The sequence below is a fragment of the Pithys albifrons genome, chromosome 18, assembly GCF_047495875.1.
Source record: "Pithys albifrons albifrons isolate INPA30051 chromosome 18, PitAlb_v1, whole genome shotgun sequence".
Lineage (NCBI taxonomy): Eukaryota > Metazoa > Chordata > Aves > Passeriformes > Thamnophilidae > Pithys > Pithys albifrons.
Window position 1 is genome coordinate 13,410,335 of NC_092475.1, and position 27,194 is coordinate 13,437,528.

Genomic DNA, 27,194 nt, shown 5'->3' on the forward strand with positions numbered 1-27,194 from the left:
TTTTTTTTTTTGCCCGACTCGGGTAGAAACAATATCCATTATTAATAGATAAATGTTTTATTAAAGATATAAAGAGCACAAAGATTTGTAACTTTAATAATCGAGTTTCTTATTTTAAATTCTGTAACATGATTATTTATTGAAGAGCTGGGGCTATTTTCTTGCAGGACACAGTTGGGCAGAACCCCAGCAAAATGGAGAACTGTCTGTTAGGAGGGGGGAAATATTCCAGCTGACTTAAGTGCTTCCTGACAGGGCTTTTTTTTAAATAATTTTGGAAAATGAATTTGTCACTAGCTGTTTACAATAAGGCCAATAAAGTTTCAAAGGAAAGTCATTTTTTCTTGACTTCACTCCTGCTCTGCCTGTGCTGGAGTGGCCTCACAACCCTGTTCACACATTATTTGGGGGTCTGTGATAAGCTGGTTTTGTTTTTCAGCCTTTGCTGGGACAGAGCAAAGTGAGAACTGCATTTCCTCCTCCGTGCAGGGGGATCTGTTGCCCTCAGGTGACTGAGGGAATGGAAAGGGGAAAGGAACATCATTTTTGATCTTTATTTCACCCTCTCTCCTTGGATTCCACTTCAGGGCATTTTTTCCCCCCATGTTCTTGTGCTTATCAGATATCACCAGTGAATAACGGGATCCTGGCCTGGATCCAAACTAGCGTGGCCAGCAGGCCCAGGGCAGTGACCCTTCCCCTGGACTCTGCCTTGGGGAGGCCACACCTTGAGTGTTGTGTTCAGTTCTGGGCCCCTCAGTTGAGGAAAGAGATTGAGGGGCTGGAGCGGGGCCAGAGAAGAGCAACGAGGCTGGAGAAGGGACTGGATGTGGCTCTGAGTGTCCTCTTAAACACCTCCAGGGACAGAGAATCCACCATGTCTTGATCCAACCCTACTGTGACAGAGTATCCAGGGTCAGAGAATCCACCATGTCTTGATCCAACCCCACTGTGATCACCAGCCCAGGGCACGGAGTGCCCTGGGCTGGTGATCACAGTGGGGTTGGATCAAGGGTTGATGATGTCCGAGGTCTCTTCCAACCCAACTGAGAAGAGCAACGAGGCTGGAGAAGGGACTGGAGCACAAGCCCTGTGGGGAGAGGCTGAGGGAGCTGGGGGTGTTCAGGCTGGAGAAGAGGAGGCTCAGAGGTGACCTCAGCACTGTCTGGAACTGCCTGAAGGGAAGTTCTGGCCAGGTGGGGGTTGGTCTCTTCTCCCAGGCACTCAGCAATAGGACAAGGGGGCACGATGGGCTCAAGCTCTGCCAGGGGAAATTGAAGTTGGAGATCAGAAAGAAATTCTTTGCAGAGAAAGTGCTCAGGGATTGGAATGGGCTGCCCAGAGAGGGGGTGGATTCCCCATCCCTGGAGGTTTTTCAGCTGAGCTTGGCCGTGGCACTGAGTGCCATGATCTGGTAAAGGGACTGGAGTTGGACCAAGGGTTGGACTTGATGATCTCAGAGGTCTTTTCCAACCCAATCTATTCTATGATTCTCTTCTATGATTCTATGTCTCACAAGTCCAATGTTTTGGTGAACTCATCCTGACCGTTTCAAGAACACCTCCTGAGTCTAGTGGGAGACCTGAGGAGTTCTCATGAGAAACCTCCAGAGATTGATTTCTCATTTACTGGACACCAGCAGTTGTGGCCTTGAACATTCTCAGCTGCTTTCAGTCTCACAGGGTCTCATATAGAACTGAATTGCTCACTCTTGAATTTTCTGTATCTGCATGTGAGAGAAGGAGGAAGAGCTGTATGGAAACAGGATTTGGTATTTTAGGAATATAGGATAATATTAGGAAACTTCATCTATTTACAAAATAGGACAGAAGAAATACTTGAGAAATTAAAACATTCAGCAGGTGAATAACACCCCAGTGCAAGGTGGGGGCTCTCCTGGTTTGCTCTGGTGGCCCTGGGACTCCAGCCCACATTAAAAGCAAATGGATGAGAAGGAAACAGGCTGGTGCTGCTCTGAGGCCAGTAATGCAAGGTGTGGTAGTTCTGCCTTTTGCCTCCTGCTCAGAGACCTCCATTGAGGTGAATCTCATTCACATCTTCCTCCCCTCTCTGGGTCAGCAGACTCACCAGCCGGACTTGCCTTCAAGGCCAAATATGATGGAAGACATGGTTCCATAGGAGACAGGAGACCTCCAGGGTAACCCATCAAGATTTCCAGCTGCTGACCTGATAAAGAGTCTTCCTGGTGTTTCCCCAAGTTTAGGACAGTGGAAGCACGAGTCAGAAATTTCCTCTTGGTGGGAATAAGCTTTGTATCCTGGGGGTAGAAGAAGTGTTAACATCCTCTCATTTTTACACCCCTCTGACTCCCTTTCCTCCTGAGGTCAGCAGGGTATAATTCCAGCTAGTAACATCCATGGAGGATGAAGCAGGAACTCAGTATTTCAAGCTGAAACCTGAGGAAAAATATGGCCCATCCTTAAGGTACCCTCTTGATGGTCTTCAGCTTGATTTCCATTTCAATCAAAACAGAACTGCTTAGAGCCAGATCTTCCCAATATCTCGATCTATGGACCCACAGGGACTAAGGAAGAGTGATGCACATGCTGGAAGTGCACAGCCCACCAGGGACAGGCCTTGTGGCCACAGTCCAGGGTGGAGACACCGACACTTCATCTCCAACAACCCCACCAGTCCCACTGGGCTGACTGGTACAGCCCCCACAGGGCAGAGGCAATAAAGCCACCACTGGCAGGGAGTGGAGAGGATTTGTCATGCTGATGCTGTAAAGGGTTTTATTGCCTCTTGTTGGGGAAGTGCCTTGTTCTTGACAGTGATGGAGTCCTGAGCTGAAGTTATTTATCCACAGGGATAAATCAGCACTTCTTTTACTGAAGAGCTGGGGCTTGATCTCAGAGCACAAAGCCTGAGTGCTCCCAGGGCTCCTCTCTTGTCAGCTCAAACCACCCCAGCCCCCAGCAAAGGGGGTCAGCAGGGGAAAGAGCAGCTCACTGGGGGGGTCTTGCAGGCCAGAGTGGGGCAAAGGCTGGGGCACCTCAGCTCCCATCACAGCAGCTCCTGGCACTTGCCTTGCTCTTTATTTACTGCCAGTGCAAAGCACTCGGGAGCCTCTGTCCTGGCCAAGAGGATCAGCTGCTCCTTTGCACCCACAGCTCAGTAATCACAGAAACAAAGAAAGGTTTGGGTTGGAAGGGACCTTAAAGATCACCTGGTACCAACCTCATGGCATGGGCAGGGAGAAGAGTCTGGCTTGTCCCACCACCCTGGTGGGTCCCACCAACCCTGGTCAGTCCCACCAAACCAGGCTGGTCCCATCCAGCCTGTCCCACTGGGGAAAATTGGTCCCACACAAACCCTGCCATCTCTGCTCTTCAGACAGAGCTGGTTGAGGAGCAAGATGTGGAAAGAGTGGCCAGAGCTGCTGGGAGTCTGACTCTGCTTTCACCCAAGATGCTCATTGTGTGTCTTCAGAGTGTAGGCAAGATCAGGATCAGGCCCAGAGCAGCTCTGTCCTCGTCCTCGTCCTCGTCCTCGTCCTCGTCCTCGTCCTCCTCCTCCTCCTCCTCCTCCTCCTCCTCCTCCTCCTCCTCCTCCTCCTCCTCCTCCTCCTCCCTCCCTTCCCTTGCCCCATTTTGGGGCTGACACCAAAGTTGCTGAAAGGCAGCAAGTGGGAAATGCAGAAGTGCTGAATTGCAGCTTGCAAACCGACAGAGAGTGATTATTGCTGTCCAGGAGAGAAGGATTAATACATCAGCCCAATGGGGAACTCATATTTTGGGCAGAGTATTTTCATATAGACCAGAATCTACATCTATTTCCTCAGCTATCTGATTCATAGAAAAAAGTGTTGAAGAAACAAGAAAAACAAAAGGAAAATAAAGGCTCAGAGGACATTTTATCAGTTCTTATATTAATGTGCAGCAAGGTACCAGTGGCAGAAGAAGCTGATTCTGGGGGCATGTTAATAAAAACCATCAAGCTGATGTAAAAATTGCTTGTTTTCCCTTTTCTAAACTGCCTCTCCTCAGAGTGTCAGGAAAAGGGAGGGATCCAGGCCTAAGAGGGAGAGGGGAGGAAAGGTCTGCTCCAGCCTGGCTGGTGGGGTGTGCTCAGACAGAGGGAGGTGATGGATGGGGTGGTTGCTCAGCATCAGGCAGGGTGCAAAAGGGCCTCAGTCACATCTATTAGAGCAATCCATTTTCCCAGGCTCTTCTGGCACTCACTCTTTGTCACCACACTTGTTACCTTTCCCTGATGGTAAATGCTGGGGAACTTCAAGGTATTTGAACAGTCAGAGACGACAAATCCCTACGAAGAAGAAAGTGTAAAACAGCAGGAGAAACATGTTGGCTTCACCCTGAGTGAGCATTAAATACACTTCCCATTTGTCTAAGGAGACAGTTAATGGGAAAAGGGGCTCTTTAATTGCACAGGCTGAGAGTCTCACACAGCTGCAGATAACAAACATGCAGGAGAGAGCCATTTTTCCAGGCAGGGATGCCAGCCTGGCTGAGGCAAGAGGGAGTGTTGCTTCCCTGGAATGCCATGGCTGGTGAGGGCACTCCCACAGCTGCTTTTCCCAGAGTGGCTTTATTTAGAGGAATAGAAGGAGGCTTTGGGCTGGGCATCCAGCCCCAAACTGGCCCAGGGCAACAGAAAATCTGGGTTATTTTTGCTGTGTTTCCCAGACACCCCCAGCCCAGGACATGCCAGCTGGTGTGCCCAACTTGCCTGGGTTCCTCTTGCCATGCAACTCGTGGGCAACACTGCTCACCAGGAGGGTGATGGAGCTCTGCAATGGGCTCTGCTGGCACTGCTGCCCCTTCTGCCAGGCCCAGCACACCTGGTAAGAACCAGCTTACTGTGTTTCATCATCCCTACAGGAGGGCTGGTCCCTCCTGGGTCAGCACTGAGAACCATGGAATGCTCTGGGTTGGAGGGACCTCAAAGCTCAGCCAGTGCCACCCCCTGCCATGGGCAGGGACACCTTCCACCAGCCCAGGTTGCTCCAAGCCCTGTCCAACCTGGCCTTGGACACTTCCAGGGATGGGGCAGCCACAGCTTCTCTGGGCAACCTGTGCCAGGGCCTGCCCACCCTCCCAGCAAAGAACTTCCTCCCAATATCCCATCTAACCCTGCTCTATGTCAATGGGAAGCCATTCCCCCTTATCCTGGCACTCCAGGCCCATGTCAATAGTCCTTCTCCACCCTTCCTGTAGGATCCCTCCCAGCCCTTCTCACCAGCCCCTGAGGCAGGAGGTACCAACCACAAGAGCCCAGAAAATCCTCCAACATGGGCATGAGTTTCATGGAATGCACTTTCCCTGGCACACTCTGCACATCCATCTGCAGCCACATCAATCCTCCCCTCTCCTCTCTGATCTGCCCTCCCTGTGCAGGATCCTTCAGACTCACCCCCTGCAGCACAACCATTGCCCAGGATAAAGAGTGTCTGAGATCCTGGGATTAGCCTCAGTATTATTTCCCTTTGCCTGCCAAAAGTGTTGTTCAGTTATGGAATTTAGGGATCTGTGGCCACTCCAGGGTGCACAGCAGAGGGTGCTGGGGCCAGTGACACAGCCAGGGTAGGCACCTGCTGCCACTGCTATCATGCTAATTAATAATGAGATAATTAAATGAAGAAAGCCCATTACTGGAGTATCAAGGGAAGAGCAGAGATAAGAATTGGACTGAAGGAGTCTCCTCTATTGTCAAGTCCTCTTCCCTCTGATTCCCATCACACCAGCTTATTAAATTCCCCCTTAAAAGCCCTGGCTTTTCCCCTGCTCCCCAGGGGAGGCTATTAAAGAACTTCCCTTATCATATATCAAGGAATTTCTTGATTTGCAATTAAAATCTCTACTTAACCAGTTTGTTCTTGACCTGTAGCTTAAATCACCTCTCTTCCACTGGGTTTTATGTCCCCCATGAACAGCAGCCTCCTCTCTGCTCCACAGGCTGCAGGAACATCCCCTCTTTCACCTCTGTCTCCTTGTTGTCCTTCTCCACTCCTGGCAACCTGCTCAGGATCCAGCAGTGACAGGCCCTTTGCCGGGCAGTGAGGGCATCAGTCACTGCCAGGGGCTGGAGGGGCTCATCCCACAAGGGTGCAGGGTGGAGCTGGCACAGCAGAGTTCCAGCAGCCCCTCCAGGACATTTGTCTTACAGGTGGGATTTGTTTGAGGTCATTGCAGCTCCTCTGGGCGGGTACCAGGAGGCAGCACCACACCTGAGTGCCACAATGTCACTGTGGTCATGAAAAGAGGATTTAGGAGCCTTCTCTGCAGCAAGTCAGGTCCTCCCTGCCATGCAGAACAAGTTTTGAGGGACAATATGTCCTGACAGTGGTGACAGAGGCCTTTTGTCCAATCTCTTTGCCCTAGTTCAGCAGGTGGGACCAGTTTCTCCCTGTGTGGGTGTGCCCAAAGCTGTGCATTCTAAACCCTCTCTGCCATTGCCCAGCAACTGTTCCCAATGGCCCATTGGCAGCAGCTGCCCAGGGCACAGCTGAGCCCTCAGGCTGGGAGCTGGCTGGGAAAGAAGCCTGGCAGAGGAGGTGGGAGAACTGCCCTGCAGGGAGTCCTTGGCACCTCCACACCCACCTGAGGGCTCAGCTCTGCCCATGGGCCAGCAACGAGTCCAAAATCCCCCCTGACTGCCAGAGTCAGATCCCCCAGTGTGGAACTCCCTGCCCTGGGGGAGGCACTGGGAGCTCCCACCTGCACCTCAGGGGAGAGAATCTTGGGCTTTGGGGACTTGGAGAACCACTCATTGGATCGAGAGGAGGAGCAGACCCTGGACAGGAGGAGCCCACCACTCTCCACCAGACTGTGCCATCATCTGCACCAACAGGTTTTTCACCTCCTTTTCCTTTGGACTCGGGGGAACCACGTGGGGCTCAGCACAGGGGCCACCAAACCCCCCTGTGTTTGTGCCCCAGGGGGCTGGGTTAGACTGCTGGGGTTGGGGGTTAAACTCAATTTCTCTTTGTGCCATTGCATTTCTTGTAATATTGTTATTAAATTGTAACTCTGCCTTATAATCTCTCTTGTGTTGGGTTTGTTTCTCTTGCTGGTTTCCCTTTAAACCAGCAAACTCTTCTAGTTTTTTCTTTCTTTCTCCCTGCTTTCCTGCCCCCCTGGTTTACTTGAACCTGGGGACATCCTCAGCTGCTCTCATCCAGCAGCAGGATGGCAGCTGGCAGGTCTTCTATCACACCAGGGGGCTGGAGCACTAATTCCCAGAAGAGCATCACAAACAGAAACTCTCATCAATACCAGGAAACTCTCTCATTGTGTTTTCATTAAGTGCATTTAAGTACTAAAAGGGCAGACAAATGCAGCAGGGCTGAGGCCTTTCAGGCCACACACAGGGAGCTCACTTTCTGGTTTGCCTTGGCCTGTGTCATCCCAGTGACTGCTGAACATGCACAAAACATGAATCTCCCAGTTTGAGCCAGTGCTGCCCCACTGCCAGGCTGGCACCAGGACCAGGAGATGGCATGTGACAACTCCGAGTTGGTGCATGGATGTGCTCAGGGGAGCTCTGCTTCGTCACAACCTTTCAATTAAACCCTTTCAGCCTTCTTGATATTCCTTTCCTATCCCAGTACTGAAGTGGAAAGACAATTTAAGTCACAGGCAGTGAATGGCCAAGGACCCAGGAGTAGGAAGAGGAACCCACTTGCCCAGGATGAGGGGAATCCTCTGTTACAGAAGAGAAAAAAGAAGACATAGCAATGAGAAAAGAGAAGCTGGTTCTTTAATCCCTGCTGTGATCTCACTCTCTCTGGCTGACCCAGGGCACCTCAGACTTTCCCAGTGGGAAGTGAGGAGTGAACAAATCTCCAGCCTGAGCCAGCCTGGGGAAGGGCTGTGTCTGTGAGGGCCATGCCCACAGCCCAGCTGGCCACATCTGCAGCAGGACAGGTAGCTGTGCTCAAGCAGGTGTGCCCAGTTCATGACCTCAATCAAGGATTGAATGTCTCTTAATTCCTTTCAAAGACAGAAAAATTATAGAACACTTGGCACAAGAATTAAGTAAGTATGTTCTGCTTCTTTAACATGACTGGGCACATTGTTCCCATTAATAAGGGGAGAACAATTAGCCTTAGAGAGCATTACCATGTGCAGTGTCAGAGGGATTTGTTTGGCAAATCGCCTTGTGAGCCTCCAGTGAAGCGAGACTGGCTCTTCCAAGGCATCTGCAATGCTAATGCTGGGCAGTGCCAGGTCTCTGGTGGTGCTGCATGGCAGGGAGGGCTCTGGGGGCAGTGCTGACCAAAGGAAGGGGAGCTGGGAAATGTGATGGCAGGTACACAGCAAATGTGATGTGAAGGACTGGGGAAATTAAGAAAGGGTTTTCTCAAAGGGTGAGCTGTTCTCCTTGTGCAGACATCTCTGGCCTCTCTAACTTCTCTTGTTTCTGACAAAACAAAACACTTGTGAGTTTGATAATAAGCTGTCAGCACTTGCCTATAAGAAGATTTGATATTAATAAGAAAGAATATTAAATGTGTGTCTTGTTGCTTTTTCTGTTGAGGGGATAAAATTCCTCCTTATGACCATTCTGTGGCTGTTTGGAAGGATGGACCTTGTCTTTCCACAACAGGTCACTCCACCACTGCTAAACCATGGAGTCATTAAGCTTCAATGTTTGCTGGTTTTTGATGATTAGGGATTTATGTGTGAGCTGTGTCAGTGCAGGGCCTGGCACGTGTCCACACAGCTCAGTGCAGAGCAAAGCCCAGCGACTGGGCTGAAGCTGCAGAGTCAGGGAGGATTTTGGAATCGTTGCTGATGGCCCATTAGCCATCTACACCCTCTCTGCCATTGCCCAGCAACTGTTCCCAATGGCCCATTGGCAGCAGCTGCCCAGGGCACAGCTGAGCCCTCAGGCTGGGAGCTGGCTGGGAAAGAAGCCTGGCAGAGGAGCTGGGAGAACTGCCCTGCAGGGACTCCTTGGCACCTCCACACCCACCTGAGGGCTCAGCTCTGCCCATGGGCCAGCAACGAGTCCAAAATCCCCCCTGACTGCCAGAGTCAGATCCCCCAGTGTGGAACTCCCTGCCCTGGGGGAGGCACTGGGGGCTCCCACCCAAACCTCAGGGGACAGAATCTGGGGGTTTGGGGGCTTGGGGAACCACTCATTGGATTGAGAGGAGGAGCAGACCCTGGCCAGGAGGAGCCCCCCACTCTCCACCAGACTGTGCCATCATCTGCACCAACAGGTTTTTCACCTCCTTTTCTTTTGGACTCGGAGGAACCACGTGGGGCTCAGCACAGGGGCCACCAAACCCCCCTGTGTTTGTGCCCCAGGGGGCTGGGTTAGACTGCTGGGTTTGTGGGTTAAACCCAATTTCTCTTTGTGCCATTGCATTTCTTGTAATATTGTTATTAAATTGTAACTGACTTAGAATCTCTTTTTTGTTGGGTTTGTTTCTCCTGCTGCTTTACTTTTAAACCAGCACAAGACACCAACATGCTGATGGTGGTGCTCACAATTTTAGGTCCTGTTCCTTTCCAGGAGAGTCATCTTTCCCTCGTGTGGGAGGGAAAATTAGAAAATTGTGATTCTCCAAGGCACAAAGGAACAACCCAGGCAGTTTCTGAGTGTGGCTGATAAACTTCTGATCCTTCCTCTCATTTTAGCAGCAGAAAATATTTGTAGATTCTGTCCCAAACCACTGTGTAGGAAGACAAAATAAAGTTAAGAGCTGTAATTTTAGAGCACATGTGCTCTTTAGAGCTGTTCAATGCAGGGGCACATCAGGATCTCCCTGGAAAGAAGAAGCATCCAGAAAGGTTTTTTTTATTCTTTATATTTCCCTCCAGCTTGCAGTGAAGCATCACACAGCTGAGCAGGGTGGGGTGCACTGGTCTGGCCTCACATCTCAGCCTTGGCACCGTGTCCTACATGTGCCACATGCAGAAATGTGCCCAGACACCACTTGTAATTAGGAAAAAAAATGGCCCACGAGATCACCTTTGAAAATGGTCTTTAGTGCTGCAGAATTTCAGCTCCCTGTGATTCATGAGGCACCCCTGGCTCACTGATGTCTCCCCATTAAAACCTGGCTGGCTCCAGGCAGTTGTGGCACAGAAGAAATGGAAAGCAAGGCACAGAAGAGAGAAATAAATCCAGGCAGATCCACCTTAGCCCTGCTCTTAGTTTTATTTGCTCTTATCTGTAATATGTTTCACCAGGCAGCCTTGACTACAGAGCACTGAGCCAAGGCCATGTTTCACAGGACATTCCTGCTCCTAAAAGATGGAAGGTGAGGGATAAATACTGGTGGTTGGAAAGCAAAGGCAGAGACACAGAGGGGAGGGGTGGCAGAGCTTGGCTTGGAGTGTGAGGGAAAAAGGGATAAAGAAAAAGTTTTCCCGAATAACAAGCAGTAAAGTTTTGAACCATCAATTTTCACCTTCTCGCTGCCTACACTGCATGTTAGAAAAGCTGCTTGTCCTGCCTGTGCTGGTTTCTCACAGCAGCACAATGGGAGTTGGACTGAGAGAGGAATTCAGGAGTTAAGGTGGTTTGAGGGAATGTTTGGAGTGTGGGCAGGTGAAGACCCCACATTTTCCTCCTCATCTCACAGAATCCCAGACTGTTCTGAGTTGGAAGGACCCACAAGGATCATCAAGTCCAACTCTTGTTGCCCACACAGGGGATTGAACCCATGACCTTGGCATTACTACAACCAAGTTTCAACCAACTGAGCTGATCTCAGGGTCACCTCAGTGTGCTCCTCCTGCCCTGGCAGCCAAAGGTGGGCAAGATCCTCCAAGGTCCTTCCTACAACCCCAGGGTGCCACCAGGGAAGGTGGGTTTTCCAGGCAGCCTGGGATGAGCAGGACAAGGACAAGGCTGTGCAGAGCTGCTGATGGATGCACAGCAAACATCAGCCCTCTGTCCTGTCCTGAAGGCAAACCCCAAGGACCCAAAGTGGCAAACTCAGCTCTTTCAGGAGGAAACCAGGGACCAACCTGCCCTGCTGAGCTCTGGGCTCTGTGCAGAGGACACACCAGGCTGCCTGAGCTGGGCTGGCACGGACACAAGAGCAGAGCTGCCTGTTCCCAGCACTGCAACCAACATCCAGACTGGTCTAGAGATATATTTTATTAATTTAAAAGACCCAACTGCCTTTATTTGAATGACTTGTTTCTTTTAATCTGCAAGGAAATATGGAATTTTGATCTCTGAGGGTGTGGGGTACTGACAATAATGAAACAGGAGGAACTTTTCAAATGAAAATTATTTCCAAAGTTAAAAAATCTCAAATCTTTGAATCTGAAAATGTGGGAATGACATTTTCACCTGGGGAGATTTCCCCTGCCCTGCTTCATTTTCCTGCTAAGGCACATCTTATAAAGCTAAAAATTGTGTCCCAGAATGTTTCAGTATTGCCAAATTTACATTCTTTATCAGGGAAACATTTCTAATCAAGCAGGAGGAGCTCTCCAGGTGACACATCCTGAGCTCTTGCAACGTTTCCTGGGAAAGCAGCTCCCTTGCTCCTTGCTGTGCCATCAGTGGCTGAAACATATGCTGAAAAACTCCCCCCCCCTCCAACTCCTCAGATGTCATCATCACCTCCAGACACTGAGAGGTGACGGCTGAGGTGAAATCCTGGTGCTCTGCACTCAGTGATAAGAAAGCTGGTTAATCCATCCACGTTCTCACTGTTCCTCTGTTATGGGTTCACTGAGGTGGGCCTAGATTTGGGCTCTGGAGTTTGGACTAGGCTGAAGCTGTCAGCTGACTTGAGCTGGGCTGAGCCAACAGCTGACCTGTTCTGGCCAGTAACTTTGTATTCCATCCCACATTATGGCATCATCTCCAGGGCAGTAGGAACCAGTGTGGGAGTGGTTAAGGCAGTGGCTTCTCAGCCTCCTCTTGGGAGGACACACGATGCTGTCCCAGGGGGGATGGAGAGGACCAGGCCCACCACTGGCTCACAGGGTATCTCAGGAAAGTAAAATGTGTTGTTCTGGGTCTCTCCTTTCTGCTTGGGTTTGTCTCCCTGGGGAATAAGCTTCTTCTTAAGTAATGTGGAGTTAAGACAGTAGAATTTGTGTGTTCGTTCAGAAGTTGAGGTGGGGAATTGGACTTTGTTGTTGTTGCAGACTTGTGTGAGTGAATATTTGTACTCTCTTCTAATTGTCTCTTTCTTTCTGTGAAAAATATATGTAGTTTTAGTATAAATGCAGTTTGAAGTGTTTTTTTTTTCCTTTCCCCTCTCTTTTGCTCCCTTTCCCTGGTGTTAGGAGGGAGGCTTTTCTCTCTGTGCTTGGGGGGGTTGGCAGTTGCTTATCTCAAACCAAGACATCCTCCCACCCCAAAGGCACACAGGAATCACAGTTCTCCTGTTAAAAAGAAAGAGTTCAATAAAAGTAGGTTTCTAGGCCAGATGATAGGCCAGAAAGAACATTTGCCAACAAAACAAGCATTATTCATCCAACACCAAGGCTATGGCATTTTTTTTCCCGTGGCCTCTGAGGAATTTTCCCAAGGTCTGCTCAGCATCCTCTCTGCTCAGAGGAACAGGAGGAGCCCAGTGCAACTCATGCCAAGGAAATGAGGGCAGTGGGAAGAAACATGGGAAACATCTGAGAAGCCTGAGGGAAACACAGGGACAGTCTGGGGATTCTGAGACTGGGCTTTTCCTTTTGGAAAACCCTCCTTATGGTGTGACCTGCACATGAATAATCCATTAATCCTTTAGGAATGACTCAATTAATTGCCACTAGAGATTGGGCTGAAGTTTCCAAGGAGCTCTGAACATTGGCCATTATCATTATTTTTGATATCTTGATATTTCAAACTTCTACTACTAAGCTAAAACCAACCCTGAACACACAGAGAATCCCAGAATGGTTTGGGTTGGAGGGACCTTAAAGATCACCTCATTCCACGGGCAGGGACACCTCCCACTAGCCCAGGCTGGTCCCTGCCCTGTCCAACCTCACCTTGGACACCTGAACAGAGCTGAGGGTGCTGCCTGGCCTGGCCAAGGCTGTTCCTGCTCAAGGGCAGCACTGGGGGGGTTTGGTGGTTCAGCAGCTCCTGCTTTCTGTCTTGGAGCTGGATCTGCTTGTAAAACAGGTATTGCTTGTGAGTGGTGGTGCTGCAGCAAAATGCAGTGACTGGAGCTCTTACAGCTCCTGAAACAGTTTCTGGAGTTGGTAAGAGCTACAAACTCTGCAAAAATCCTCTTGAGCTCCTCCAGTAACTTCATTTTTTATTTATATTTTTGAACTTCTGCTCCAAAGCTTAGTGTGCAACCCTGACACTCCCACATCTCAAGAGGGGAGGAAAACTTTGCCCTTATCTGTGATGGCTTTGAGAGAATCCCAGAATGGTTTGGGTTGGAGGGACCTTAAAGCTCATGTTGTTCCACCCCCTGCCATGGGCAGGGACACCTCCCACCAGCCCAGGTTGCTCCAAGCCCTGTCCAACCTGGCCTTGGACACTCCCAGGGATGGGGCAGCCACAGCTTCTCTGCCCAACCTGTGCCAGGGCCTGCCCACCCTCATAGAGAAGAATTCCTTCCTAATATCCCATCTAAACCTGCTCTCCCTCAGCTTAAAGCCATTCCCCCTTGTCCTGTCATTCCTTGCCCAGACCTTCCCAGGCCAGCCCAGTGCAAGGCTGAGTGAAAGCTGGCACACTGTTCCTGATTCAGGCCAGGATCCCCTTGGCCTTCTTGGCCACCTGGGCACACCTGGCTCATGTTCAGCCTCCTGTCAATCCAAACCCCCAGGTCCCTCTGCCTGGCTGCTCTCCAGCCACTCTGTCCCACACCAACAGGTAAGAGGTCTGCACAACGAGCACAGGAGCTCATTTCTAAGTTGAACTCTTATAACACAAGGGGTGTGACCACAACAGATGGACAGTCCATGGAAATCTTTCCATGGAAAGACTGAAGCAGCAGTTGCTGGATTGTTGGTTTACAGCAGGAGGAATGGACTGAGAAGCAAATCACCAACCAACTACCCAGTCTGATCTCAAAGGTGTTTCTGGCCATGCATGAGGACTGCAGGCTTAGAAAGGAAACATCATGTCCCAGGTATCTCCTCTCCAGTCAACTCCAGGACAGTCAAGACAAGACTTCAACCAGGCCCAGCCACAGAGCAGGCAGAGCACTCTCCAAATCTTCTGGGTTTCTGGAAAATGCTTATTCAAAGTTGCCCAAATGAAGTCATTTCCTCGACACTGTTGTGTGGAGCGATGGGGAAATGCTTCTCCCACAGGCAAGACCCTCTGCAGGAGCAGAGACACACCAGGGCAGCCCCTGAGAGGGCTCCAAGCACAGAGGGTTCAACCTGAGTGCCAGGGGCCAGGTAAAGAATCCAGCTCCTCCAGAACAACCCTCCAGGTGCTCTCTGGGCACCAGTACTTTGGTTTAGGTTGCTTGAGCTGCAATTCATAATCCAAGATGAGTAACCCCAGTGAGTGGCACAAAGAGAACACTAAATGAGCAGCTGTGCTGAATTCATTTCTGTGGCAAGGCATGGCAGGAAAAAAAATCAGAGCTTTAGCAAGGTGACATTAGTGTAATAGGAAATGCTTTAGTTACATTAGCAAATTACAGTGCTGGTGCCTGGCATGCAGCTTTTATATATCAATAAATAATAATAAGCATCTTCAAGCATTACTGGACACAGCCCACTTTATTGAAAAGTGGCATTAGCTGCCTAATGCCAGGCTAATAAAGGCTCATTTTGCAGCAGTAAAGTCAGCCCCAAAAGCAGCCAGTCCTACTTGGCCCATCCTTTGTTTTACCATAAGAGTTTCCCCCATGTTACCCACCTTAGCTTTTTGCCTCTCTTTTCTTTGCTGGACATTTGTAGAAGGTCCCAGGAAGGGAGTGCCAGCAGGTCTTTTTACAATCAATGAAGAGAAACTGATAATTCAGTGCAGGAATCCCATCTGGGTCCTCTGGCCCACCCTCCAAAGCAGCCCGTGCTCTCAAGCCCCAAGGGGAGGATCAGCTGCTGGCACTGCAGTTCCCAGGTGGTGGGCTGGAGACCCCAGTGCTGATGGCTCTGGAGGAACCTCCTATGCTTGCAGGAGAGCCACAGCCTGGAGCAGAGGGTGGCAGGAGCTGTGGTCCAGCAACAGGGGACAAGTTCTGAAGCCTCTTCTCCCACGTAGCACGTGACAGGACAAGAGGAAATGGCCTCAGGTTGCACCAGGAAGGTTTAGATTGGATATTAGGGGGAATTTCTACACTGAGAGAGTTGTCAAGCCTTGCAACACACTGTCCAGGGCAGTGGGTGAGTCACCATTCCTGGAGGGGCTCAAAAATTGTGGATAAGGCACTTGAGGACTTGGTTTGGTGGTGAACATGGAGGTGGTGCTGGGGTGACAGCTGGACTTGATGGCCACAGAGGTCATTTCCAATCTAAACTAGTTCCAATCTAAACTAGTCTTTTCTATGAATTCCTTTCCCTGAAGGTGTCTTGGTGAGTGTTGGGAGCTGTTGGAATCAGTTCTCATCTCATCTGTTTTGGATGTGACACCAAGAGCTGTATTGTCCCTGTAGTCCTCAAGGCCAAACATGGAATCACAGAGTTATTCTGGTTGGGAAAGACCTCTGAGATCATCATCTCCAACCATTAACCCACTCTGGTGGGTACAGCAGTGAGAAGGTGTAGCCCTGGCACTTCCCCATCACCATTAAGGACCTCAGGGCTGCCCAGTCTCCGCGGCTCATTCCCTCACTGGCCCTGCTGCCAACAGTGCCAGCTGTGACACTGCTGGTGGTGTGCCCAGATCATTCCTCTGAGGTCCCCAAAGAGCTGGCAGAGGGCACAGGAGGATTTCAGACCCTACAGAGTTCTCTGCCCCATTACCAGTGTCCTCTGCTCAGTGCCATGGTGGGAACACCACCAAGCTGAGGATGATCCAAAACTACCTCCAGAAGCTGTGCATGAAACAAGGTGAGAAAACACCCTCAGAGCCAACAAGGAGGCAAAACTTGGAGCAAATAAAAAGTAAAAAGAAGCATTTCTGCTAAAGAAATTTTCTGGTCTCTGTCTCAGGACCATAAAATAAGCAATAATGTTGTTCAGGTTGGGGGGTTGGGTTGTTGGGTTATTTTAAAGGTTGTCATCGGCCTTATTTAAATTGGTTTGCTTCTTTTTTTGCCTCGTGGCATCACCTGGAAACTTGTTGTGTAATGTGGAGGATGATTTTATGAGAGATGGATGGGCAGACACCTTGGGTTCTTTCCGTTTCCATTAATTTGATTCCTTCCAGGCAAGAAAAGGCTGTAAGAATGTGATAAAATGAGGAAACTGGTGACATTTAATATCATAAAAGAGCACAGAGGGGGGGCTTGGTGTTTTTAAGTGGCACCAGCACATTTTTCGGAGCCGGCCCAGCCCTGGGAATCAGAGCTCTGAAATCATTTAATCTGTTGCATGATAAAAGAAATCACTAGAAATAATTCACTCCTTGTCTTATTGCATATAGACTAGTTTAGGAGCTCATTATTTATTTGGCAAGTATTTAGCATAACAAATCAATTTCTGGTGACACCCCAGATGAGGCAATTTATACTGAGAGTCAAAGGAAGATGAAAGAAAGGAAGACTGAACTTGGTTATTTTAGCAGGAGGCTGTTGGGGTCCCTGTGTGCCATCAGCAGGCAGGACAGAGGAGAGCTGGGACACTGCCTGGGGTGGCAATGTCCCTCTCCAGCTCTACCTGATCCTGAGATCTTCTCCAAACAGGGACAAGAAGCCCCTCTGTGCTCCAGGGTGCTGGGAAGAGCCTTGGAGAGCAGACACTGCACATCCCCACAGGGAGACCTGACTCTTACTTGGACACTTTTTTCCTCACCTGCTGCCACAAGCACCCCAGACAAGACCTTCTGGACACACCTGACAAGGAAGGAGCAAAGATACAACTGTTGGGAAGGGGAGTGTGTCCTCAGCTTGCTTCATTTGTCATCTCCTGTCCTCTTTCTGGTTGTTGGAATCAGGGGAACAAAAATGCTCTTCTTGAAGCATAATGTTGGTTCAAGAAAATTGTAGTGAACGTCTCTCTCATGAGGAGAGGCTGAGGGAGCTGGGGCTGCTCAGCCTCCAGAGGAGACACTAGAGGGGACCTCCCCATGGCTGGCAGTGCCTGCAGGGAGGGGCAGAGCAGGGACTGGGCTCTGCTGGGGGGGCCCAGCCATGGCACAAGAGGAACGGGCAGGAACTGATGCCGGGATGTTCCACCTGAACACGGGGAAGAACTTCTTGGCTGTGCAGTGACCCAGCATTGAACAGAGCCCAGAGAGGGTGTGGAGTGTCCCTCACTGGGGATATTCCAGAGCTGTGTGGACACAATCCCGTGCCATGTGCTCTGGGATGGCCCTGCTGGGCAGGGAGGGGGCACCAGATGCCCCACTGTGGTCCCTCCCAACCTGACCATTCTGGGACTGTGTGAAAAGTCTCTGAACTGAGCAAAACTCCAGTGCCTTCCACCTGGGCTCAGGAATGCAGAACAGGATTGACATGTCAAGCAGAGATCCCCACAAGATTTTTAGTATAAGTTTGCACAGAAGCAAGAGGATGGGCCTCTGAGTGCCCTGAAAGACACATCAGACACTTTTCATTGGCTCCTGCTGCTGCTGCCAGCCCAAAAAGGGAGGGCACACCTATGGGGCACTGCCCAGAAGGAGCCTGAGAAAACTGGCAAGGAAACAGGAGAGCAGGAGGGAGTCTGGGGAAAGCTGGGAACGCTCAGAGCTCAGGGAGCAGATACACTGCAGGGTGGGAGGGGTTGGGATGTGTCATAGAATCATAGAATTGATTGGGTTGGAAAAGACCTCCAAGATCATCAAGTCCAACCCTTGGTCCAACTCCAGTCCCTTTACCAGATCATGGCACTCAGTGCCACGGCCAAGCTCAGTTGAAAAACCTCCAGGGATGGGGAATCCACCCCCTCTCTGGGCAGCCCATTCCAATCCCTGAGCACTCTCTCTGCAAAGAATTTCTTCCTGATCTCCAACTTCAATTTCCCCTGGCAGAGCTTGAGCCCATTGTGCCCCCTTGTCCTATTGCTGAGTGCCTGGGAGAGATGCAAGCACTGGCACTATGTTGGGTTTGGGCATCTGTTTCTGTGGTTGTCTTTGCCAACAGACCTGGGCACACAGGAACACGTGTTCCTCCTGCATCCCAATCACCTGAGACTGGCCCAGTGTGGGGAAGGGCTGAGATCCTCAGCCAAAACACCCACCTGGAGAGCACCAGCTCAGCCTCCCACCTTGCTGGGATGGCACAGGCACCAGTGGCCTGTGGGGGTTTTTTGCCCAGTTACAGCCAAGTCAGTGAAAGTCAAGTTTCCCAAGGGATCAGTTCACTTGGATTTGCATTGCACTGGCAAAAGGAGAGAAAATATTTGCAAGTAGAGCTTTCCTAAGGGAAACTTCTTCCTTTCTGTTTGGGTTCCTGTGTTCAAATTGAAAAGAGGAATGCCAAAATCAGATGAAATTTCTTGCTAAGGGGTCACAGAACACCTGGTGGTGACAGAAAATGCTTTTCAGGAGCCAGTGGCATCTGTTGGGGTTTTAATCACTGCAAGAAACAGGATCATTTTCTGGTTTCCTTCATCCTGAATCTTTTCTCTCTAATGCTTCAGTCTGGAGGAAGGAAAAAAAAACCCCACCAACAATATTTGTCTGGCCTTAGGCACATCTGGGAATTCCCAGCCAACTGCAAGGTGCCTTTTGCCCAAAGACAAACAGAATAATATTAGTGGGGAGCAAAGAGCACAGAGCATGGCCCTGCTCTGCCCCTCCAGGTTCCACCTCAACAACCACCTGGACATGTTCAGCCACTGATTCTTTTGCTTTGTTTGTAACCTCGTGGCATCACCCACCCATTTCTGTTCCAGCACTAAAATAATTCATCCTTCTCCTCCTGCCAGAACATCCAAATGTCAGGCCAAAGCAGCCCCAGGGGATCCAAGGAAGCAGGAAAGGTGCTATTTTTGTGGAAAACCATTGTCTTATTCTGGTGGGTCCAAATGGAACGAGATAGTGGAAGATTACCTTGGTCACTGAAAGTAACAAAGTCCTAAACTTTGTTGTTGTAACCAGAATATGTTTTGTGTTATTTTCTCCATAAAGGTTAATTTGACAAGTGAAAGGAGCATCTGGCACTCACCCCTTCCAGGAGGGATGGTGGGTTCACATGACTTAGAAAGCATCAACAAATCCAGCAGCACTTTCTATTTTGATGAAACACCTCAAGATATCAGAGAAATGCTATTTTCACTCATGCTTGGGGGTTTTATTTTCCTTGCAAAGTCTCAGAGTGATGCACTGCAGGATGTTCCAGCCACGCCAGAGAGACACAAATGGTGTCTCCAAAGACAAGGATGATTTTATGCTCCCTCTCTAAAGAACAGCTAAAACCATTTCCAAACTGGGAGCAGATCTCAGGGTGGACAGCTCTGAAACTGAATTTACTTCGTTCCTGCACCACAAAGAGCTTCTGTCCCTTCATTATCAGATTAATTAAGCCCTCCCCTACCTTGAACCCCAAGCAGACTTAACTTGACTCTGCCTCAATCCCAGCATGTTTTAGGAACCTTGGGCAGAAAATTGCAGATTTTAGAATCCTAGAATGGTTTGAGTTGGAATCCTAGAATAGCTTGGGTTTAGAGACCATCTCATTCCACTCCCCTGCCATGGGCAGGGACACCTTCCACTAGACCAGCTTGCTCACAGCTCCATCCAATCTCTCCTTTAACATTCCCAGGGACTGGGCATCCCTTTTCCAGATGCAGATTTCCCTGGGTACCTTGGTGGGCTGCAGAACCATGTCCCCCAAAAGCCAGACCCCTCTGTTGGCAGAAGAACAAGCTCCCAAGGGCAGGCACAGAACAAGCTCCCAAGGGCGGGCACAGAACAAGCTCCCAAGGGCGGGCACAGAACAGGCTCCTAAGGGCGGGCACAGAACAAGCTCCCAAGGGCAGGCACAGAACAAGCTCCCAAGGGCAGGCACAGAACAAGCTCCCAGGGGCGGGCACAGGACAAGCTCCCAGGGGCGGGCACAGGACAAGCTCCCAGGGGCGGGCACAGAATAAGCTCCCAGGGGCGGGCACAGAACAGGCTCCCAAGGGCGGGCACAGAACAAGCTCCCAAGGGCGGGCACAGAACAGGCTCCCAAGGGCGGGCACAGAATAAGCTCCCAGGGGCGGGCACAGAACAGGCTCCCGAGGGCAGGCACAGAACAGGCTCCCAAGGGCGGGCACAGAACAGGCTCCCAAGGGCGGGCACAGAACAGGCTCCCGAGGGCGGGCACAGAACAGGCTCCCAAGGGCGGGCACAGAACAGGCTCCCGAGGGCGGGCACAGAACAGGCTCCCGAGGGCGGGCACAGAACAGGCTCCCAAGGGCGGGCACAGAACAAGCTCCCAAGGGCGGGCACAGAACAGGCTCCCGAGGGCAGGCACAGAATAAGCTCCCAGGGGCGGGCACAGAACAGGCTCCCAAGGGCGGGCACAGAATAAGCTCCCAAGGGCGGGCACAGAACAGGCTCCCGAGGGCAGGCACAGAATAAGCTCCCAGGGGCGGGCACAGAACAGGCTCCCAAGGGCGGGCACAGAACAAGCTCCCAAGTGCGGGCACAGAACAGGCTCCCGAGGGCGGGCACAGAACAGGCTCCCGAGGGCGGGCACAGAACAGGCTCCCAAGGGCGGGCACAGAACAGGCTCCCAAGGGCGGGCACAGAACAGGCTCCCGAGGGCGGGCACAGAACAGGCTCCCGAGGGCGAGCACAGAACAGGCTCCCAAGGGCGGGCACAGAACAGGCTCCCAAGGGCGGGCACAGAACAGGCTCCCAAGGGCAGGTACAGAAGAAGCTCCCAAGGGCAGGCACAGCCACCCCCCTTGGCAGTAGGGACATTGTCAGGTCCTGTGGGATGGCATGGGAAGGGGAGGGGGATGTGTGTGCCCCCAAAATGAGTGCACTCCCACCTTCCACATATTTGCATCCAGCTGTTAATTAGCAGCCATTAAAGCTCTGCAAACATTTCAACAGACTTTAAACAGCCATGAAACCACAGTTGCAATGGAAAGCATGCCCAGTGAATTAATGTAATTAAGCACCAATCTCAGAGCATACCAGGGACACACCGTGGCCCCTCCCTCCTGGATGAGCTCACTCCAGCAGCCCTCACTCCACAGTTTCTGAGGGATGGCTCAGTGGTGGCAGCAAGCCCAGGCTGGTGACTGGGAGGTCACCACAGAGATGGTTCCCTGCTCAGCATGGCTAAAAGGCAGGAATGTGGCTCCTTTTCCCACTCTTTGCCCCCACGTTGACTCCTCTTTAACCAGGAGCTGGTGATTGCCTCCTGTCCTCCTTGGTGAGCACTCCAGGTTGCTCCCCAGGGTTTTGATGCCGTGAATGACCCCCCCCCCCCCCCGCCCAAAAACAGGACTTTGAGCCACGTTAGTGCAGGGTAAGATAAAAAGTAAAGGTCCTTTAATATCACAGGCCTACAGCCCACAGGAATACATGACATGCATGTGCTCCAGTTCTTGTTTCCATGGCTTTTATAATAAGATCCCTCCAATCATTGCTTTACACATTTCTCAGTCCAGCCCCAGTCCCACCCCTGGTCCAACCCCCGGAATTGGGTCTGGGGTCGTCAAGACCCTCTGTCTTCATCAGCTCCTCTTCCTCAGGCACACAAAGGTCTCTTGGAGTTCATCCAGTTCTGACTTCTGGGTCACTCTGACCTGTGTTTATGTTTTGTTTTGTGGGTCTTCTGATATCCTTCAGCTCTACCTTGGAAAGGTTAATTAACTAAAGGAATTTGAGCTCCCTGTTCTGGGGCAGGGGTAGTGATAGAAAGGCATTAAACTTAAACTGTTAGAAACATTAACCCTCTAAAAATCTACAACTACTGTGTTCCTAAAATCTACAAAATGTGAAAATCAGAACAAAAACCCCTTTGGCATCAGTTTCAAAACCCCCAAATCCTGGGAAAATCACCCATCTGGCTTAGTGCTCAAGCGACCTCTTTTTAAATGGGGATGACTTACTGATGCCTCCAATTTCTGCAGCGTATGGGAGGGGGAGACTCAAGATTTTTCCCAACAAATCTTGGGCAAAATATACCCTCAAAGAGAGGCAGAGATTCCCCAAGGTAGAGAAATGCAGAGCTGGGACTGGAGAAACATTCCCACCCCTGTGCACTCAGAGGGCACCAGGAGCCTGCCAGGCTGCTCCTGCAGTGGCTGCACCTCAGAGCAGGTGGTGTCACCCAGCCCAGCCCTTCTGAAGGCAAAAATCGAGGAGCCAAAGCAAATGCAGGAAAGTTGCTGGTTTGACTGTGCTCTTGAGAGACGTTTCCCTGCAGAGGAACCCTGAGGGCATGGGAGGAGCTGCTTTCCAGCAGCACATTCCAGCAGGGAATGGCTGACCCCACTGCTCCCTGCTGCCCTGAGTTCCTTCAGAGCTCCTGCTTGTCCACCTTGCAAGGTTGCTGAATATTCCCAGCAGGAAATAGAATCATAGAATCATAGAATGGATTGGGTTGGAAAAGACCTCCGAGATCTTCGAGTCCAACCCTTGGTCCAACTCCAGTCCCTTTACCAGATCATGGCACTCAGTGCCACGGCCAAGCTCACCTTAAAAACCTCCAGGGATGGGGAATCCACCCCCTCTCTGGGCAGCCCATTCCAATGCCTGAGCACTCTCTCTGCAAAGAATTTCTACCTGATCTCCAACTTCAATTTCCCCTGGCAGAGCTTGAGCCCATCGTGCCCCCTTGTCCTATTGCTGAGTGCCTGGGAGAAGAGACCAACCCCCACCTGGCCAGAACTTCCCTTCAGGCAGTTCCAGACAGTGCTGAGGTCACCTCTGAGCCTCCTCTTCTCCAGGCTAAACACCCCCAGCTCCCTCAGCCTCTCCCCACAGCACTTGTGCTCCAGTCCCTTCTCCAGCCTCGTTGCTCTTCTCTGGCCCCGCTCCAGCACCTCAATATCTCGAGCTCATCACTGGCTTGGATTAAGTTCACACAGAAGGCCTGGGGGGACAAAAGCATCGGATTTAACTACCTCAAGAGAAATACATTCAACCCTAAACCTCATTGTTAGTCATCTGGATCAGCCAATTCCCCTCAGCTCTGCAGATGAATCAATCTCACAAAGCCCACATAACCTCTGGCAGGCAAGGGTGAGGAGGTCTGGAGAGCTGCTCCAGTGTCATTATCCCCTTGAATCTCCCTGGGATTAAATGAACCTCTCCATTAACACTCCTGAGCACCCTGTCTCTGTATTAAGCCCTGTGCTATTTTTCCTCACTCATGTGTTTATTTGTTCAGTCCTCTAAATTCAGAGCACAAACTTCTGCCTTGGCTCACCCTCTGTCCCCATCCCTGGGACACAACCACGATGACAGTGTCCTGTAGAGGAGCAGAGCCAGGAGCTCTGCTGGGGCTCCATCCTCTACCTGTGACAGGTCCAAGTGAGCCCCCAACCCAGCTCTGCAGAGCAGCTCCTGTGCCCAGGTGTCAGATTAAAACAAGAAATGGCTCTGAGCAACCCGATCCAAAGCCAGAACTCCCTTTTTTTTTTTTTTTTTTTTTTTTCTTGCATGGAGCACTTTGTAACCCCAAGCCTGCCCTTCTCACCTGCTGCAGATCATGCAGGTGGCTGCTGGGAAGCAGAGAAGGCCAAGGCCATAAACCTGAGCCAGAGAGGAGGCTCAGCTGCACGCTCATTAGCCTGTGTGTACTTGATAATTAATCATACCAGGTGTGAATAATTAGTAATAATTAACGGCATGTCTCCTGGCAGACAAGGATGCACATTCCCTGGGTCAGATCACACCTCCCCTACATCATAGTCTGTACATGGTGCACTCCAGACATAATCCAAGTCTTCCCAGACAAGCAGGTCTGGTTTCCATCCCCCCACCTGGTCATGGGTTTCCATCTCCCTTTGGATAAATCCTGCCCTGTGTCAATAGGACAAAGGGTAATGATTTTAAACTAAAAGAAGATCGATTTAGAGCAAATATAAGGATGAAATTTTTCCCCAGGAGGTTGGTGAGGCCCTGGCAGGGGCTATGGGTGCCCATCCCTGGGAATATTCAGGGTCAGGTTGGATGTGGCTTCTAAAAACCTCATCAAATGGAAGATATTCATGCTCATTGTAGGGGGTTGGACTAGATGGCCTTAGAGGTCCCTCCCAACCCAACCATTGTGTGATTCCAAACCTCCTCCACCTCTTACTGGAATGGAGTCACAGTACAAGTGTGACTTGCCCCATCTCTGTCCCCGTGGCTCAAAGCACTGGGGAAACACTACTGGTCACAGCAGCTGTGCCACTACAGACACCTGTTGCAAACCACAACCTTGTGGACTGCACACACCACTGTGATGTTCAAGCAAATCCCAAGTTTATTCAAAAACACAGGTATATATGACCTCATGTGACCCCGCCCCAGGTGTGGTGGTCTGACTCCAATTGGTTAAGGCTGGAAATGTGTCCTTTTAAGGTGAAAGTGAAACTTGTGAGGTGGTCCTCCAGACCCACCTGAATCAGGGCTGTAACAGACACCCCTGCTGGGGAGATCCCACACCCATCAGGTGAGACAACACCGTGCAGGGGGTTACTTTGTTACATCTGATGCCAAAGGGGTTTTTGTTCTGATTTTCACATTTTGTAGATTTTAGGAACACAGTAGTTGTAGATTTTTAGAGGGTTAATATTTCTAACAGTTTAAGTTTAATGCCTTTCTATCACTACCCCTGTCCCAGAACAGGGAGCTCAAATTCCTTTAGTTAATTAATCTTGTTTAGACTCCTTTCCAAGGTAGAGCTGAAGGATATCAGAAGGCCCACAGAACGAAACATAAACACAGGTCAGAGTGACCCAAAAGCCAGAACTGGATGAACTCCAAGAGACCTTTGTGTGCCTGAGGAAGAAGAGCTGATGAAGACAGAGGGTCTTGACGACCCCAGACCCAATTCCGGGGGTTGGACCAGGGGTGGGACTGGGGCTGGACTGAGAAATGTGTAAAGCAATGATTGGAGGGATCTTATTATAAAAGCCATGGAAACAAGAACTGGGGCACATGCATGTCATGTATTCCTGTGGGCTGTAGTCCTGTGATATTAAAGGACCTTCACTTTTTATCTTACCCTGCACTAACTTGGCTCAAAGTCCTGTTTTTGGGGGGAAGGGTCACTCACGGCATCACATCCTTCATTGTTTGTGTCATTAATTATGTAAAGTGACACCTCATTAGCTTTTGAGGAGAGGGAAGGTGCAGAAGTCTATTAAAGGGAGGCAACAAGGAGCAGCAGCATTTCAAAAGGCAGCAGCATTTATCAGCATCCATTTGAAGGATCTGGATAGACTTGAGAGATGGGCTGATTCCAATGGGATGAAGTTCAACAAGGCCAAGTGCAGGTCCTGCCCTTTGGCCACCCCAACCCCCTGCAGTGCTCCAGGCTGGGCACAGAGTGGCTGGAGAGCAGCCAGGCAGAGGGATCTGGGGGGACTGAGGGACAGGAAGCTCAACAGGAGCCACCAGTGTGCCCAGGTGGCCAAGAAGGCCAATGGGATCCTGGCCTGGATCCAAACTAGCGTGGCCAGCAGGCCCAGGGCAGTGACCCTTCCCCTGGACTCTGCCTTGGGGAGGCCACACCTTGAGTGTTGTGTTCAGTTCTGGGCCCCTCAGTTGAGGAAAGAGATTGAGGGGCTGGAGCGGGGCCAGAGAAGAGCAACGAGGCTGGAGAAGGGACTGGAGCACAAGTGCTGTGGGGAGAGGCTGAGGGAGCTGGGGGTGTTTAGCCTGGAGAAGAGGAGGCTCAGAGGTGACCTCAGCACTGTCTGGAACTGCCTGAAGGGAAGTTCTGGCCAGGTGGGGGTTGGTCTCTTCTCCCAGGCACTCAGCAATAGGACAAGGGGGCACGATGGGCTCAAGCTCTGCCAGGGGAAATTGAAGTTGGAGAGCAGAAAAAACTTCTTTGCAGAGAGAGTGCTCAGGCATTGGAATGGGCTGCCCAGAGAGGGGGTGGATTCCCCATCCCTGGAGGTTTTTAAACACAGATTGGCCATGGCACTGAGTGCCATGATCTGGTAAAGGGACTGGAGTTGGACCAAGGGTTGGACTCGATGATCTTGGAGGTCTTTTCCAACCCAATCGATTCTATGATTCTGTGATTCTATGAGTCTAAGCTGAGCTGCCTGAGATGTGCAGTGTTGTTTGACACAGCTCCAAGTGAGTATTCCTGCGATTGTAAAACACCTCAGGATCTTTGTGCTGCCTTTAATCTGTCAGTTCACCTTCACCAATGTAATGAACTCCTCTAGGTTACAAAATGTTTTATTCAAGGCAAAGTCTGATATTATCATTTCAGATGTAAATCCTAAACTAATAGAAGCTGAAGTTGATAATAAAACGGCAATTAATCCACGTTGAGTGTAACAAAAATTAACAAATGGCTGTTCAAATATTTATAGCAGCAAAGTTCTGTTCCTTGTTCATTGATACAGTTTTGAAGACTGACTTTGAAAGTACAAACTCAGCTTTCTGTCAGGCACAAAGTTCTCCTGCCAGGAGCTGCCTGGCACTTGCTGCATCAGAAACAGCCCCAGTGACAGCAGCACCCACTTCCAGGGGAACTCAGAATATCCTGAGCTGGAAGGGACACACCAGGATCATCCAGTCCAGCTCCTGGCCCTGCACAGACACCCCAACAATCCCACCCTGTCCCTCAGAGTGTTGTCCAAACACTCCTGGAGCTCTGCAGCCTTGGGGCTGTGCCCACTGCCCTGGGGAGCATTCATTTCTATTTAACCCAATTTTCCTCCTGCTGTTTGCTGTCCTGAACATTTAACCTCTTCTCCATTCCAGATGGAGAGCTGGGGCAGGGAAAGGATTCTTGAGGAGCCGTTTCAGCAGCTGGTGGGTTCCACTACCACCTCCCTGCACTTGCCTGGCCCAGTTTAAACATGTAATATGCAATATATCCAGAGCAGCTTTCTCACCCTGGGGACAGGCTGTTGTCTCTTGAGTTCTGCAGACTCAACAGAAAGCAAAACAAGTGAAGATGAACTGAGGGAATGATGTGTCTGTGCAGGTGAGTGGAACCCAAAGTCACATCGTATGGTGGAAGGAGAGGCGTCAGTAATAGATAGAGATACTGAAGAAGTGCAAGTATATGAAGAAGTCCACAAGTTGGGAGG